This window comes from Artemia franciscana, chromosome 1, assembly GCF_032884065.1.
Source record: "Artemia franciscana chromosome 1, ASM3288406v1, whole genome shotgun sequence".
Lineage (NCBI taxonomy): Eukaryota > Metazoa > Arthropoda > Branchiopoda > Anostraca > Artemiidae > Artemia > Artemia franciscana.
The window spans coordinates 5091369-5108083 of NC_088863.1; the positions used below are offsets into that span (position 1 = coordinate 5091369).

Genomic DNA, 16715 nt, shown 5'->3' on the forward strand with positions numbered 1-16715 from the left:
ACTCAATGCAGACAAAGCTGCTTGGTCAGATAACCTACAACACAGACTATTAAAAGAAGCAGCTGAACAAATTGCTTAGCCAGTAATAGTGATGTTTGGGATGTCCTTCACTTCCAAAGTGATCCCAAGTGACTGAAAGCAGGCCAACATCGAGCCCTTCTTCAAGAAAGGGCGAAAGGAAAAGCCAGTAATAATTGTCTTATAAGTCTTACTTCTGTTGTATACAACTGGTGTCTCACCTTGAAAAATATCAGTCACTTTCAAAAAGGCAGCATGGTTTCCATATAAGGCTGCTCAACCAACACATTCCTCATTGAATCATATGACTTTGCGACCAGATTCTTGAATAAAGGCCTTCCAGCAGATGTCATATTGCTTGATCAAGCAAAAGCCTTTAATCAAAGTACAGCTTCAACTTTTTCTCCTGAAACTGGAAGCATACAGGGTGCATGAGAATATAGTTGCATGGATTGAAGTGATTTTTACTGGAAGAACTCAGAGGGTAGTAGTTTATGACACCAGTAAGACTGTTTACTCTGAAGAAATTCCTGCAATTACTGGAGTTTCACATTACTAGAGGGCGCATGTTTTTCAGCTTATATATTAACGACTGTACAACTCACCTGAAAACCCACTGACACTATATACTGGCGATTGCAAGCTCTTAGGACAGACACACATTATCCCCAATCACTCAACAATGCCAGAAGACTTAGATGAACAACCTAGATGGTCATCTGAGTGGGGTCAGAACAACATCATCTGAGTGGCATCTTGGACATGACAACCCTAGATGACCTTACCACATTGGACATGATCTACTTGAAGCTGTAAGTGATGAGAAGGACCTAGGGGTTACTGTTGATGACAAACTCAAGTTCCACAGCCAGACACTAGCTCAAGTTGCTAAAGCAAACCAAGCCCAAGGGCTCATAAAACGAACGTTTACCACCAGGAAGCCATGTGTGGTCAAGAAGCTGTATAGAGCAATTGTATGTCCACACCTGAAATTTGAAATGACCTTAACGTCTTCTGATTATAAAATGGACATTAAAGCACTCGAGAGTGTCCAAAGGTGAGCAACAAAGCTCATACCAGCTTTGCATGACAAGCCATATGAGGAACACCTTGTGTCCCTCAAACTCCCCACCCCAGTCTATAAAAGGAAGAGAGGAGACGCAATTGCTACCAGCAAACTGCTAGAAAATGACCTCTCAAGTCAAGTTTTCTCCTCATCCCTTGCAAGTACAACAAGAGGTGACACAAAGAAGCTGCACTTCTTCCCTTTACATGCTGTCCCTCCCTGGAACAGCTTCTCTGAAGCCACCATCAAGTTCAAAACCATAGATGCATTCAAGAAAGTTCAAAACCATAGATACATTCAAGAAAGTAGTTGATCAGAACTGGGTCAGTGCAGAGTATAGGCTAACCTGGGATGCCAAACCACAGTCATGTCACACCACCAGCAAGATGTTCCACAGGAGGCTCATCACCACCTTATCTTCCTGGACATATGATTTAAGGTAAATTTTAAGATAACTTCATCCTGTTTTCATAAGCAGTTCCATATTATAAAGACAACTTTTCTGCAAAAAACTGTAAAATAAAAAGAGAAGCACTATCTTACCCCTTATTGGCGCTCTTTACGATCTGTCTTACTGTTTTTCCAATAGCACACTGCATCACCCAAAATAGTCTAAATACAGTCCTAGGCTAGAGAACCATGATTGACACAAAAATTTTTTAACAACATATCTTCTATGTCATTGTTTTTTTTGTTTCTAACTTTACCATAAGATATGTTTCTTATCTTTTAGGCCTTCTTTATAGGTTTCGTTTAGGTTTTTAAGAGCTTTTCTCCAGGAAGGAAAGATTTTTTTTTTGATAGTCTGAATCAGGCCCTTCCAACAAGGCTGGAATGAGCACCTCTAGTATCACTTCAGACAAAATACTAACCCATTTGATTCTGACGTTTTTTTTTTTAATATGTATAAAATTACAAAAAATGAAACAAATATGATTTTAACCATACAAAATGAAAGAAAAAAAGCATCAAATTGACACAACTTCTAAGAGTTATTAAAAGCTGAGATTGTGATCAAAGACTAATCTTGGGCCTGCTCTTTCTTTACCTCCTCAGCTCTGTGGGCAAGAAAGTTTTAAAATAATATTACCTACGCTGCCATCTGCCTTATTAGGACTCTTTGGAAACACAAATTTCTGTCCACTTAAACCCTGAAATCACTTTTATTGACACTTTTGAATTAAGCAACACAAAAAATCTCTCAGCCAAACTTGCCAATCACACACTTCACCAGAACAAGATTTTTCGCCACCACTAAATTAGAATCAAAGGGAGTGATGTCTTCAATATCACTATTATGAGGCAACTCATCACTTAAATCAAGAAGTTTGCTGTCACTGTTTTCAACAATTTCCAATATTTTTTTTTTAGCTGTCTTCTTTAATTTCGGTGTACCTGCTTGTTCTATTTCCTTATTTTCATGTATGTCCTGGTAATAATTCAGGTATAGCCCGAGTTGCAAGTTTTTTATTCCAAAACAGCTAAGCAAAGGCAATTGGGTTCTCAAGCACGATGACTATCTTTAAATTTGTCCGTAAATGCAGGGGATAAAAGTCTGGATTTAAGAAAAAATACCCCTGTTGCACAAAGAGCAGACACAACAAACTGCTCAACAGACAGAATATTTCTGTCTGCAGTTCAACAGACGGAATATTTCTAGTAGAGGCTGTGAAATAAAAGCTGGAACTTCATCGATTGAAACTTGTTGTGTGGATTGGTATCCAGGCATTCATTGAAAATCTTTCAAAGAAAGTACTTGAAAGGACCTAGAAGTGGTGGTTGCAGCCAATTAGTGACCAGCTCTCAATCACCATATCCAGCACAACCCCTTGCGTCCTTGTAAAATGTATCATTTGCTGCTGAATCACTCGATCATCTGCTCTAAAACTCTAAAATCTTCCTTTTGAGTTGCTTTTGTCCTGTAAAATGTTATTGCAAGTCTAGTGGATTAGGCCATTCTTTAAGTAAAAACAGAGATCATTGAAAAGAAATCTTAGCTTAAAAATCCACTTTAGCAAATTAGAAAACAAATGAATGTGTGTATCCAGATCAAAACTAGCGGTGTAATTGGATGCTAGATGCTGCGCCTTTTGTGAGTTCTTGCTAAGCTTCTAAGAGGCCCATACCTGACTGACTAGATCAACCCTGATCTCTTCAGTATATATAACAAATAGCACAAAAAAAGGACCAAACTTTGTTTGATAGTTTTTCCTTCAAAAACAGACATGACTCTAGGCCTATGCATCTGCATTTGTATATCATAAGGATTCTTATAGAGGGTGATACAGAATCAGCCACTCCACATTAGGAACTGAAATTTGAATATTTTTTTTTTCAAGAATCATCTTAATAACGCTCAGAGTGGTAAATATTCAGAGTCTGGCCTCTTCTGAAGGAAACAGGGTACAGAAATTAAAATAGTAGCCTACTATTAGATTGCAACAGCTCCTGATTCACAAGTTCTCCAGGTTTATCTAGCCAGTCTTAAAAATTCAGTTAATACATAAGTCCTTGCCTTTCAAAATTGATAAATGTTATGGGCTCCATATTGGCAAAAATAATCTACACCAGCTGTATTTTCTCCAAGCTAATCTTCATTTAGCAATTTCTAAACAAAGAGATTTTGAAGTCATTGCTGTGTATAGATTGAAATTTCAGCACCCATGTAAAGATTGCGTCATCACCTGCCTTTCAATGCCTTGTCACTATCAAACTCTTGAGCCAGCATCCTGGAGCATTCATGAAATTATTTAACACATTGGTTCAACAACAATTTGAGGCTGGAATATTTTTAGCATCCCCTTTTATCAAAAAAGAAAACACAGCTATGGGAAAGTACAGGGCAGAGTAACCAAGATGATGAACAGATTGCAGCGAACTTCGTTTGAATAACATCTGCACCATCTGAAACTCCCCAAAATGAAACTCTTCCTGATATATTTACAACCCCTTCCGTCACATGACTTGAGGACATTCAAGGAAACTTTCAAAATAACAACATTCCACTGGAGAAAGAAGCCACTTCTTTGGCCAGAGAGTTGTTAACCTACAGAACCAGCTTTTGAGAAACACACTATCTGCTAAATCCACTTACACATTTAAGTATGAAATTAACAAAGAGTAACCCTTTTTATAGATCCCATCATAGAGTATAGCAAGGCTAGAAATATTAACTTGCTCCAAGCTCTAATTTAAGGTAATTTTTAGATAGATGCCTAATTTTATGCCATTTCAAAGCATCTTGGTTGCTTTTCTGAAAAAAAAAAACAAAAAAACACACACCCCTTTGATAGCCTCTTACATAACACTAATAATGTATTTCTCCATTAAATGAATACTGTTATACACCATAGGTGATTTCTTGAAATTGGTTGTATACATTATCAACTGATGCAACGTATTTTTTTCCAGGATTGTTAGCAATATTAGTAACAGCCCAGAGTGGCAGCTCTTCTGAAGGAAACATATCCAAACAAATAGAGTAGCACCTTTTAATTTCTAATTTTATGCCCCTTGCAATGTTGACAATCACGTTTGTGAGAATTTACCCTCCCCCTCCCTCAAGATCCCAGACATAGCCTTTGGCTATAGACAAAATTGAAGATTAAAAGTGATAAGTTTCTTATTTTATAAAATACAGCAAGTATCAATTAGTTGTATTTCCATTCATATTTACTTCATTTTTGGTAATATAATTCCATTTGAATATATATAGAACAATCTAAAAAATCAAAGCTATCAGATCTAAAAATGTTATAATTTGCCCACCAGAATTGCCATGTAAATTTAAAAAATGTTTCAGAAATGGTAGTTTTTCATGGCTTGACCAAACAATTTTGTACATTTACAACATTTCCCAAACTTACCAGTTCTGATGTGTCATTTTTTAAATACAATACCATAACTACTTTATATATAAAATTAAATGAAATTGCATTAACAAAACTGTGGATAAGAATGGGAACAAAGATGAAAAAAAGATAACTAAAACTGTAATATTCATTTCAGCTGCAGTGTTAATAAATGTTATAAAGTAAGAATTTTGTCACTAATAATCTTTATTTTGGTGTATATTCCAAGCTTATATCTGAGGTCATTAGGGGTATGGGTTTTATTGTCATAAATATGCTTACAAATATGCAAACAACACAAAATAAGAAAAAAAATAATAATACCCTTTTGTCTGATTGTGTTTCCTTCAAAAGATCCCAAGCACTACCATAATATTTACCAAAATATGGTAGTACTAGAGGAGAGGGGCTCATCAAAGAGAACAACCCAAATAAAATTACTGTCATTAGAATTCTCATTTTCAATATAGTCTAATAGGTCTAGGTTATATGCCAAATAAAAGACAAACAATAACATTCCTACTTTATAGAATGTTTCTATTAATTAAATTATCATTTTTCTTTCTGCTCTTATCCATGTTTTTAATTATCTATAATATTTTAATCCAGTTTTGTAATCAATCACTAGGGAAAAACTATATTTCTAGGAATTTAGACAGGAGCTGTATGTCATGCAATACAGCAAGAGATGAAAAAAAAAAGAAAAAAAGAAAAATGTATATGAGTCTTTCAGCTGCCTTTTACCTGTTAAGATCAAAACTAATGTATATTGTTTAGCCAGTATTTCACAAAGGATTATTATTTGGATACTTTACAGTCTTTTATAATTATCAATGGTTTGAACTATTTGTATTACTTCAGTACCTTGAATGTAAATTAACTCAGTGACCTTCAGGAATTATAGAAGTTTAAAAAAAGTGAAATAATTTGATTATTATTTATGGACTAGATTGCTTGTGTGTCAATAGATACTTGCTGTGTAAAAACCCGTTTGACGGGTTTGTGTCACAAAATTAGACACTATCAAGCTTGCAGTGTCTTACAGTGTTAATGACGTTGCATTTGGTAAATTCTACAGCTGCCCTTTATGGCCTGTTCAAATAGTTGGTATAACTGCATTGAAAAAGGGAAAATCTTATCAGGTATTTTGCCATGGATCACACAAAAAAGCATCACTGAGCGAGGGATTCATTTTGCTTTTGAAAGAGAATTTCACCATAGCTTCAAAGAAAAAAAAAGAGTTAAAGGTGCTTTTACTGAACTGGCCACATTTCCGGATATGCATAAAAAAATAATGGAAATCACTGGTGCTGCTTTGACAAACATTTTATCTTTACTACCCTATCTTTCACTATCCTTCATCTACCCTGGTAAATACACAGAGTGAAATTGCCAAATTTAAAGATAATCTTTGTCAGGATATTCACAAACAGGTGATTGAGAAATGTCCAGGAGACAAAATCCAGTTTTTGAAGAAGATAACCTTTTGGTTGAGCATTATATTTTGTTACAATGTTTACAAAGATATTGTATGAGACGCGTCCTCTCAGAAGACTTAAAAGGGGTAGAACGAAATTCCTAAAGAAACCATGGATTACAGAGGGTATTCTAAATTCTATAAGTTGGAAAAATGAATTGTATAAAATATAGCTAGATGAACCATCTGTCATTAATTTTCAGCAGCTAATAGAAGTTACAATCAGACAGAGAGAATTTGACTACCCCAAGGATGTTGTGAATTATTTATGTGAATATTTTTCTAGTGAGGGAGCTAAACTTTGCAATGATGCCCGGAAAAGAATTAAATGGTTTCCCAAAATAGTTCAGTTGGAAGCTCCAGCAGAAAATCAGTTGTTTAATGCTTGTGCTATAAATGAAGTGAGTAAAATTATCAGTAGAATGCAATCAAATTCAAGTGGTAATTATGGGATTTCTCTTAAGATTGCTAAATCAGTTATAACACCAGTTTTTTTTGCAATTTGATTAATAAATCTATGGAAAAAAGAATTTTTCCAGAAGTTTTCGCTAAAAGGTTGCTAAGATTTTGCTAAAAGGTTGTAAGGTCACTAAATAATACCATTGCACAAAGGAGGTAAGAGAGACAAACTCCCTTTCTTTTCAAAAACATATGAAAAGGTGATTGGATCCAGACTAACTGATTACATTAAAATAATAAAATTCTTAAAAATACTCAACTTGGTTTAGAAATAGATAACTTCAAAGACCACACTGCCTTTCCATGATGAAAAAATAAAAACTGATAGTAGGACTTCTTCTATTTTTAGTTTTTATAGGTCAGATTAAGTATTATTTGTCAGAGGCTGGAATAATCTTAATTGCAGACAATACTCTTTTACTTGTAGCTGCTCCATCAGTTGATCTACTTCTTGATAAAATGATGAAGGCAATGACAGGGTTTGTTGAGTGGGTAGATTTCAATCTATTGACATTAAATTATACTAAAACCAATTACATTTTATTTTCTTGGATATCCAGTATTGAAACCAATTTAGGATTAATAATAAATGGTAATCAAATAAAAAGAGTAAGGGTAACAAAATATTTGGGTTTTATGATTGATGAAAATCTATCATGGAAAACACATTCAAATATTACAGCTTCAAAGTTGTCCAGGTGTGCTTTGCAGAGTTAAAAACCTAGTATCCCAGAAGTTTCTTTGATTGCTTTATTTTGGTATTTTTTACCCATACATTTGTTATGGTTGCTCAGTATAGGCTAGTAATTTTGTATCCTGTTATAGAAGAATAAAAAAAAAAACAACAAAATGACACTGCTAAATTTTGTTTACTCATAATATTAATGAACTTTACACTAAGAATCAACTTTTTGATATTTCAGAAACAAGAGATTGCCAAGTTAGTATTTTCACATATAAATTTTCAATAATATTCTTCCCTCTTCTTTCAAAATGTTTTTCTCCATTAATAGTGATCTCTATATTCATGATACACAAGGGGCATCAAATCTGGTACACACATTTAGAAATACGGTTATAGACTCTTTTGTAATTAAAAATTTTACCCCCTCTGTATAGAATATTATCCCAATTGAAATAAGAAACTTGAAGGCTGCAGTTAAGAGATTTTTCCTTGCAAAAGAACAGTATGTTTGTATGTCAAAGTGATTTCTTTCTTCAAATTAACTTCATCTATACTACTTAATATATATATATATATATATATATATATATATATATATATAATATATATATATAGTGTTTTGTATACATTTTTAAAATAAAATTTATCCTATCTATCTATCTTATTATTAGAGCTATAGGCTATACTAGACCTTCAGGGGAGAGGGCACAAAATTAAGTCAGGCTTAATGTCTGTTATATTAGAAAAGAGTACAAAAATAAGAATCTAATGGTTCTGCTTTTATTTTATTAGGGAGTTTCCTTTAGGAAAGCATCTCTTCTCTAGTGTAGTTAGCTCACCAACTTAACCCTTGTGAATTATGCTTAGTATAAATGCTGCATGTAATAAAGCTGACTCCTTATCATTCTTTCTCTCTCCTTCTGTCTCCTACATGTTCTCCACTATGAATATTATGTTGCATGCTTGCCTTTTATGTTTTGCTTTGCATTATATAAGATATTTATACTTGGGTCTGAATAAATAATCTAACTTTATGTGATTTCTTGGTACTAATGTCTTATAGCCACCACACCCAACAAGTGAAGTTAGACTAATCCTATTAAAACAATTCTTGCTTCATAATATGTAGAATAATTCTAGCTAAAACATTTTGCATACAGACCACCTATAATTTACCCCCCCCCCCCCTAGTGTGTAAATATATAGCCCAAATTATATATTTCCACTGCATTTTTCCACCCATAACTTCTTTTTCAGCTGTCACAGCTGATTCAATCTACAAGTACATGGGCTGAAACAAGAGAGATGCATTGCAAGAATAGCTGTAACTTTCACAATTTGGGCTATATATTTGAATTTTTTTTTGGGTGGGGGTGGTAAAATAAAGCAAATCTGCATGAAAGATATGTTAGCTACTATTATTCTGCATATTATGAAGCAAGAATTGTTTCTTGCTTCACTTCTTACCAATTTCCCCATGTCTAGCATTATCCAAAATAGCCTAGGCTATTAATTCAAATTATTTTAGAATATGGATAGCAATGGAAAAGGAAATGATCATCAGATAAACTGAATCATACTGTAGACTATATAGGCATAATAAAGCAAGAATTTAATTATTTTAGTGTTTTATTTAGTTTTGCTAGGGTCTATAGTCCTTGCCTAGAGCTGCTTATGGGATCGACCACTAAATATTTCCAAATAGTTCATGGTAACAAACTGTAATACTTTGCTCTTTGTGGAAGATTTTGACTGTTTGTTCTAATTTTTTAAATACAACTCCTGAAACATCATGATCATTTAATTAAAACAAAATACTAATGAGATTTATTTCAAAGTACTGAAAACTTAGAATAGAGAGCAGGTAAATATTGAGCAGCTCAACTTACAAATAAAGTGAACATACCACTAGATGCCATTTTTTATGTTCTTTCTGAATATAATAATTGCTCTTCTTGCAAATCAAATTTAACCATTTTTTTACCCCTTGAAAACAATTATTTCTTTCTATTGTTTTATAAAGAGTTAAAACATTGGTTTCAAACTTACAAATTCATTATGAAATCCATTTTGTTGCATTAATATGTGAATAAAACTGATGATGCATATATTGACACATGATTGGTATCTCCAAAAAGAGGTATTTCTATAGCTTTGATTTTCAGCTATTTATTGCCATATACAATTCTTCTCAATTCCTATTTGGTAACAAGATGTTAGGGTATGACTTTTATATAATTTTGCTTAATTGGACTTAAATACTGGTATTTTACCCTAGTAAAATTGAAAAGGTAAAATTCTACTTTAGCTATTGATGGCTATCTTGTAAAGGGATTAGATTAGGAAAATGAAATTTTCATGGATGGTTCTACAGGCTCAATAATGTCCTGAAAAGGTATTATGAAGTACCTATCTCTACTCCCTCTCTCTCTAGAGGGTCCTGACCTTTGATGACTTATAAAATCTGTGTGTTATAAAATGAAACCTTTAAAAATAAATCTTCTGCTTAAATGAAGTATAACAAAATTATATTCAGTATCACAACTTAGCTCAATTCTAATTTACAAGATTTTAAAGCTATGCAAATACATTTCCTAAATTTTATAGAAAAAAAAACATTGGTACAACTGAAAATTTTAGTCAAATACCAGAATTTACATTTTCAGAACTAAAGCCAGAGAAAATGAAACTTATAACTGAAAATTAAAATGGATGGTTCTACAGGCTCAATGATGTCCTGAAAAGGTATTATGAAGTACCTATCTCTACTCCCTCTCTCTCTAGAGGGTCCTGACCTTTGATGACTTATAAAAATCTGTGTGTTATAAATGAAACCTTTAAAAATAAATCTTCTGCTTAAATGAAGTATAACAAAATTATATTCAGTATCACAACTTAGCTCAATTCTAATTTACAAGATTTTAAAGCTATGCAAATACACTTCCTAAATTTTGTAGGAAAAAAACATTGGTATTTTCAGAAATTGCATTTTCAGAACTAAAGCCAGGGAAAATGAAACTTATAACTGAAAATTAAGGCAAAATGCTGTTTTGCGTTTTGTAGAAGGAGTGGAGGTAGGTACTTTGAAATAGCTTCTGTGGACATACTTTAGTCTGTAGACCCATCCCTGTAAGTTTTAGTTTCCTAACCTAACCCCTTTCTCAAATAGCCTAGCCAAAAGTTGCTACAGTAGAATTTTATCATTGGGAACAAATGTTATAGGCTAACCCATTTTTATATCCATAAATATAGCCTAGTATGAAATTATTAGGCTATTTTCAAGGGTCCTAAAAGGGCTTAAAATTGAATTTGCAAGAAAAGCAATTAGCCTATTGTATTCAGAAAGATCACAGAAAATGGTATCTAGTGGTATGTTCACTTTATTTGTAGGTCAGTAATATGAACTGCTCAATGTTTACTGAAGAGCAAGGTATTGAGGAGGGGATAATCCCCCCCATACACATAATTATTTTGTAATACTTTAAGTTTTAATGTTGAAAAAAACGTATTTTTTTTCTTTTTTTCATCAGAAATGTTCTTCCTGAATCAACAGGGTCATCAATTCTCTCTTCAGACTTTCAAAAAACAACAATGGCCTACTAGAACTAAGTCAAAACCAAGACTAAAAATACCAGTCAGAAAAACAAAACCGTGTTGAAGTCGTGACCAACAATACTTTAAAGCTCAGTGCCCATTAGCATCGAAATTAATAAATAATTTAGCCAGGACTCACAGCTCCCAACTTCCTTCTTCTTCTTCTTATTCAGCAGACGGGCTTTTCAGTTGATACTATTTAGCCCTTTTCCTTTTGGCTCACTCTGTGAGATCGACAGAGCTATGGAGCTGGTTAATCTTATATGATTTGTATCTGCTCAGATTTCTTGAAGTATGTCTTTTGATACCAGTAGTTGAATTATAAGAGAGTATATATTGATCTCTGTGCTCTGCGGGAGAGTATGGTCAGCAAGACTCTTGGCTGTTAGTGGAATTTTGTGGTGTTTGAAGCATTCTAACATTTTACATCGCAGGGTATACTGTGCAGACGTCAGCATATTACATTCAAATAGGCAGTGATCTATTGTTTCATTCTTAAGATTACATGACCTGCAAAGGGGGGACGAGGGAACTTCGCCACTTGAATTAGGGATCTGATATGAAAATGCCTGAAAATTTAGCCCATTTGAACCTGACCGAATCCTATGATAAATCTTGGAAAGGTGCTTACTTGGGAAAGGTGATGGGGTAGGATTCTTATTATTTATCAGTACCTCTGTAAATCTCCAGCGGTAAATACTTGAAAGATAGAAACCAGTATTAATTCCTCTTCTTCTGTAGATAAGGACTTCAAAAAGTGTCTTTACTTAACTGGGCGACTGTGAGCGTGTCCGAAATCTCAAGTATGCGGAATTAATTTCGCATCCTTCTGGAATTCTTCGAAGAATTCTCAGTCCGGACTAGAATTTGATGTGTAATTATCACAGGGTTATGACGTCAAAAACCCCACGAAAAAATTCTATGAAATTGCAGCATTTATCTGAGGTTTTTCAGAAGAAACTAAAGAAAGATAGTGGCGATCAGTATCCAAAACATAAGGAAGACCAGAGCATAAGGAAGAAAAATCTGTTTTCAGAGAGATTTCAAATTCAAAATGTGTGACGGTGTAAGTGGCTAAGAATATCTCAGTTCAAAAAATTTTATTTGTGATCAGCAGCTTTTAGATGATTATTATTAAGGATGTAGATCTTCACCTTACTCAGTGATCATATAGCTTTAATTGTATGATAACTGCTAAATACAATGATCATTGACTTTTTGTTCTGTTATTCTTGAAGCAAAAAAAAAAAGCTGTTTCAAACAAAGAGAAAACACAAAATTTCTAATGCCCTGCTAAAGGATTGTCTCTAAGCAGAGTAATAGCTGATCAGCAGTTTTTTGATAGTTATTTAATAAAGTGATTGTTAATATTCTAGTTGAGTGACTTCTTGTTATCCCAGAATTGGGTAAGGTTAGGAAAATGAAACTTTCAGGGGTGGGTCTAAAGGCTAGAGTATATCCTGGGAAGGAATTCTAGAGTACCCACCTCCACTCCTTCTCCCTCTAGAGAGCCATGGAATTCGCCAATCTGACAGGTTTGTCAAAATTGGAATTTTGATAAAACAACATTTTATCTTAAGTTTTAGTTACCAGTTGCTTTTTCTCTGCCTTTAGTTCTAAAAATGCAATTCCTGTTATGAGTAGAATTCTGAGCCATATCAATGGTTTTTTTTTTCAAAATTTAGGAAATGTATTGGCATAGGCTATCTTTGAAACCTTATAAATTTGGATTGAGTAAAGTTGTGAAGCTGAAAACAATTTTGTTGTACTTCATTCAACAGAAGATCTATTTTGCAAGATTTCACTTGTATAACACATATTTTGAAGGTTGCAGCCCTCTAGAAGGAGAAGGGGTAGATGTAGGTACTTCAAAGTACCTTCCAAGGACACACTTTAGCCTGTAGATGCATCTCTGAAAGTTTCATTTTCCTAACATAACCCCTTTCTGAGATAGAAAGAAGTCAATCAACTAGAATTTTATCAAATGATTTTCTTTCAAGTAATATTGATCTGCCCTAAATAGGGTGATAATCCTGTCTTCAAGCAATCATCACATTAAAGCTGGAAACCCATTGTTAACATCACAATGGAAATAAGCTGAAATAGCTATAATTGAATAAGTATCAGTGCAGTATTAGCATTTTAACCATGGTCTATCTCCTTTAGAATCATGTTGAGTAATCTGAGCTACCTCTTCTAATCAGGACAGGGCTTCAAACTAATTTCCCATGCTTCCTCATCAGTGCCCCACTCTTTAGGCTAAAGTTTGACTCTTTCTCCCAACTCTTCTTTTTAAAACAGTAAGCAACTTTAGCATAAAGAGTGGGGCGTTGATGAGGAAGCAGCCCCTTTCATATACAAAGTAATTTCTGTTGGTTTTAAGTTTTAATGTTGCTCCTTAATTTCAGTTGAAAAAACTTGTTTTTTTTATTTAATTTGTGAACATTTTCTAATCAATGCATGTTTTGATTTTGGCTCTCCGCAGAGGAATAATTAAAACAAAATTTGCTTATTTTTTTGTGCTAAATGGCTTTCTCATAATTTTGATAAAAAAAAGAGCAGGGCAGGAACCCTAGTTGCCCTCCAATTTTTGGTTAATTCAAAAGGCAACTAGAACTTTTAATTTTTAACAAATCTTTTTATTAGTAAAAGATATAATTTTGTCCCAATTCATTAAGAATGACCCCTGAATCACAAAAGCTGTAGAATAAATAGTTGACATTACTAAAAATACTTTAGCGTAAAGATTGAGGTATTAGGAGGAGGTGAGCCCCTCATATGGGTAATAATTTCTGTTTGTTTTAAGTTTTAATGCTGCTCCTTACTTCTAGCTGAAGAAAACCTTTTTCATATTTTTTTTCATTGTTTTTTTAACTAATGCTTGTAAATCCTGCGCTCCCTTCATGGAAATTTTCTTCTCCCATGACAAATTCCTCAATGGAAAGCTCCCCCAGCATATCCCCCTCTTCTCAACCCCTCCCCCAACCAAAAAATCCTCCTGAAAACGCCTGTACACTTCCCAATAACCATTACTATATGTAAGCACTGGTCAAAGTTTGTAACTTGTAGCCCCTCCCATGGGGACTGTGGGGGAGTAAGCCGTCCCCAAAGACATAGTTATAAGGTTTATCGACTATGCTGAATATAATGGCTATCTCAGAATTTTGATCTGTTGACTTTGGTAAAATAATTAGTGTGGGAGGGGGCCTAGGTGCCCTCCAATTTTTTGGTCACTTAAAAAGGGCACTAGAACTTTTCATTGCAGTTAGAATGAGCCCTCTTGCAACATTCTAGGACAACTGGGTCAATACAATCACCCCTGGAGAAAAAAATACAAAAAACAAACAAATAAACATGCATCTGTGATCTGCCTTCTGGCAAAAAATACAAAATTCCACATTTTTGCAGATAGGAGCTTGTAACTTCTACAGTACGGTTCACTGATACGCTGAATCTGATGGTATGATTTTCGTTAATATTCTATGACTTTTAGAGGGTGTTTCCCCCTATTTTCTAAAATAAGGCAAATTTTCTCATGTTTCTAACTTTTGATGGGTAAGACCAAACTTGATGAAACTTATATATTTGAAATCAGCATTAAAATACGATTCTTTTGATGTAGCTATTAGTATCAAAATTCCATTTTTTGAGTTTTGGTTACTATTGAGCCGGGTTGCTCCTTACTACAGTTTGTTACCATGAACTGTTTGATTTGATACTCCTTTCACTAACTTCAGCAAATCAACAAAAAATTTGTACTTTTTATGTATAGAACCCCTCCTCTTTCCCTATTTGACCTAAGGTCAATGAAAAAAACTTTAAAAGCCTTAGCCTTTTTGACCTAGGGTCATAGTCTCAGAATCTCAATCAAACAGATGGATGGAGAAATAGAAATTGCAATGTCTGTGTTATCTATAGTTAACACATTTGATCCCAGAAAAGATTTAACAAATTTTATCATTGTCAAATCAAATTTAGCATGCTGATGAACCTGATATTTGCCTTGTAGTGTCCTTTTTCAAATAATATTTATCAAAAATAAAAAAAAAGCCTTTATTTTTGCTGTTTAAGATATTTATGATTTTACAGAATGTTATATTTGAGTGTGGGTGTGTGCTAGGATTAACAATGCTTATGACAGCAAAGGTCCTTCCCATTTGTGGCACCACAGAGTGTTGAATCCCTGACCCTAAACTCCTGAGTCAACTGTCATATTTGACATATATGAAAAAATGTATTTAATTTTTTTTGGCTCCTAAAGGTGTAGTTGAAAGTAGTTGGAGCCTTGGAGTGTGAATCCCCTTATTTGTCCTGTTGGAAGGAGGCTAGTACTCTACTTCAATTTTCATAGTTTCTTGTTAATCTTGTAATCACAATTTTTGCAATTTTTGTGTTTCTTTACCACTTCAATGGTGTTCTATGAACCTGTTCTTGTTCTTTGTAATATGCCTTTACTTTATTTGGGATATATCTGTAGGCTTCTCTTTGATACTCTACAATAGCATCCTTATTTAGATCATGTTGCATGTAGCTTTTTCTAAATGTTGTCAAGTCTCTTAAGTCACTTATACCTGATGCTTTCCCTACTGTTTTAGTTGGTAAAAAACAAAAATCCAAAGAAAGTTCCCATTGAAAAGAGCCCAGAAGTGAGATTGAATTTATCAAAGCTTGGAGGTTTGCCCTTCAGTCTGTTGAAAGAAAACAGATCCATAATTGAAGCTTTGTTCATTTCAATCTTAAAAGTGACCTACATTTGTGACAATTCATTAAATGATTGTAAAGGGATACTTCTATTTATTTATTTGTCTTGTTTGAATTCCAAATGATTTTTTTTAATTCTTTAAATTGTTATACATTCCTTACAAATTAATTAGTTGCACCACAGTTCCATTTACAAGTTTTGACCTACTTTGTAACCCTTGGTCTCAAAATTGCATATAAATTAATTGAAGCTTGGGAACATAGAACTCCTGTCTGTTTGAAGAAAATGGATGGATGTAAGTTGGTTTAATTACACTAAAGTCCTAGGGTCATTGCAATTAAAATAAAACATTAAAGATTAACTATAAAGTACTTGACATTACATAAGTATAACAGTCACAAAGAAAAACCATTCACAAAATTTTACTTTTGTGCTCAGTTGCCAACCAGAGCAATTGCCTAAATTTTTAAACCTTGCAAAACATTCACCAGCCATCTCTCATAACCCACACTCTTGTCTATACATCAAAAATTCATTGAAAAGGAACAACTACCCTACTCTCATTTCTTCATTTGTATTTATGTTTAATAAGTTTAAAAGAAAGTTTATATGGCTAAGTCAGAAGCACAGTAAAGGACGAGGTGATCGTTTAGCCAGGAAGTGCAATAAGAAGCTAGGGGCCGGCCATCCTGTGCTTTTGCATGCCCTTCCTGCTTACTGTTCCCACATTTCTTTAGGTAACTTTTTAAAGTTGGGCCAATTCTAGCTGAGCTATCGGAGTCACATCACTGATCCCTGTCCCAAACCAAATAATCTGGTAATGCCAGGAATTAAACCTGTGCCCTTTGGACAAAGGATTCTCA

At 33.9% G+C, this 16715-nt stretch overlaps 1 protein-coding gene across 1 annotated transcript in view; it reads right to left on the bottom strand.

Moving 5' to 3' along the window:
* LOC136024813 (6-phosphogluconolactonase-like) overlaps positions 1 to 11309 on the bottom strand; it is a 40481-nt gene extending 29172 nt beyond the window's left edge. Inside the window, exon 1 of the mRNA XM_065700291.1 lies at positions 11290 to 11309. The gene's annotated coding sequence lies outside the window, so the exon portion shown is untranslated. The remainder of the gene's footprint in view (positions 1 to 11289) is intronic.
* Between the last annotated feature and the right edge of the window lie 5406 nt (positions 11310 to 16715).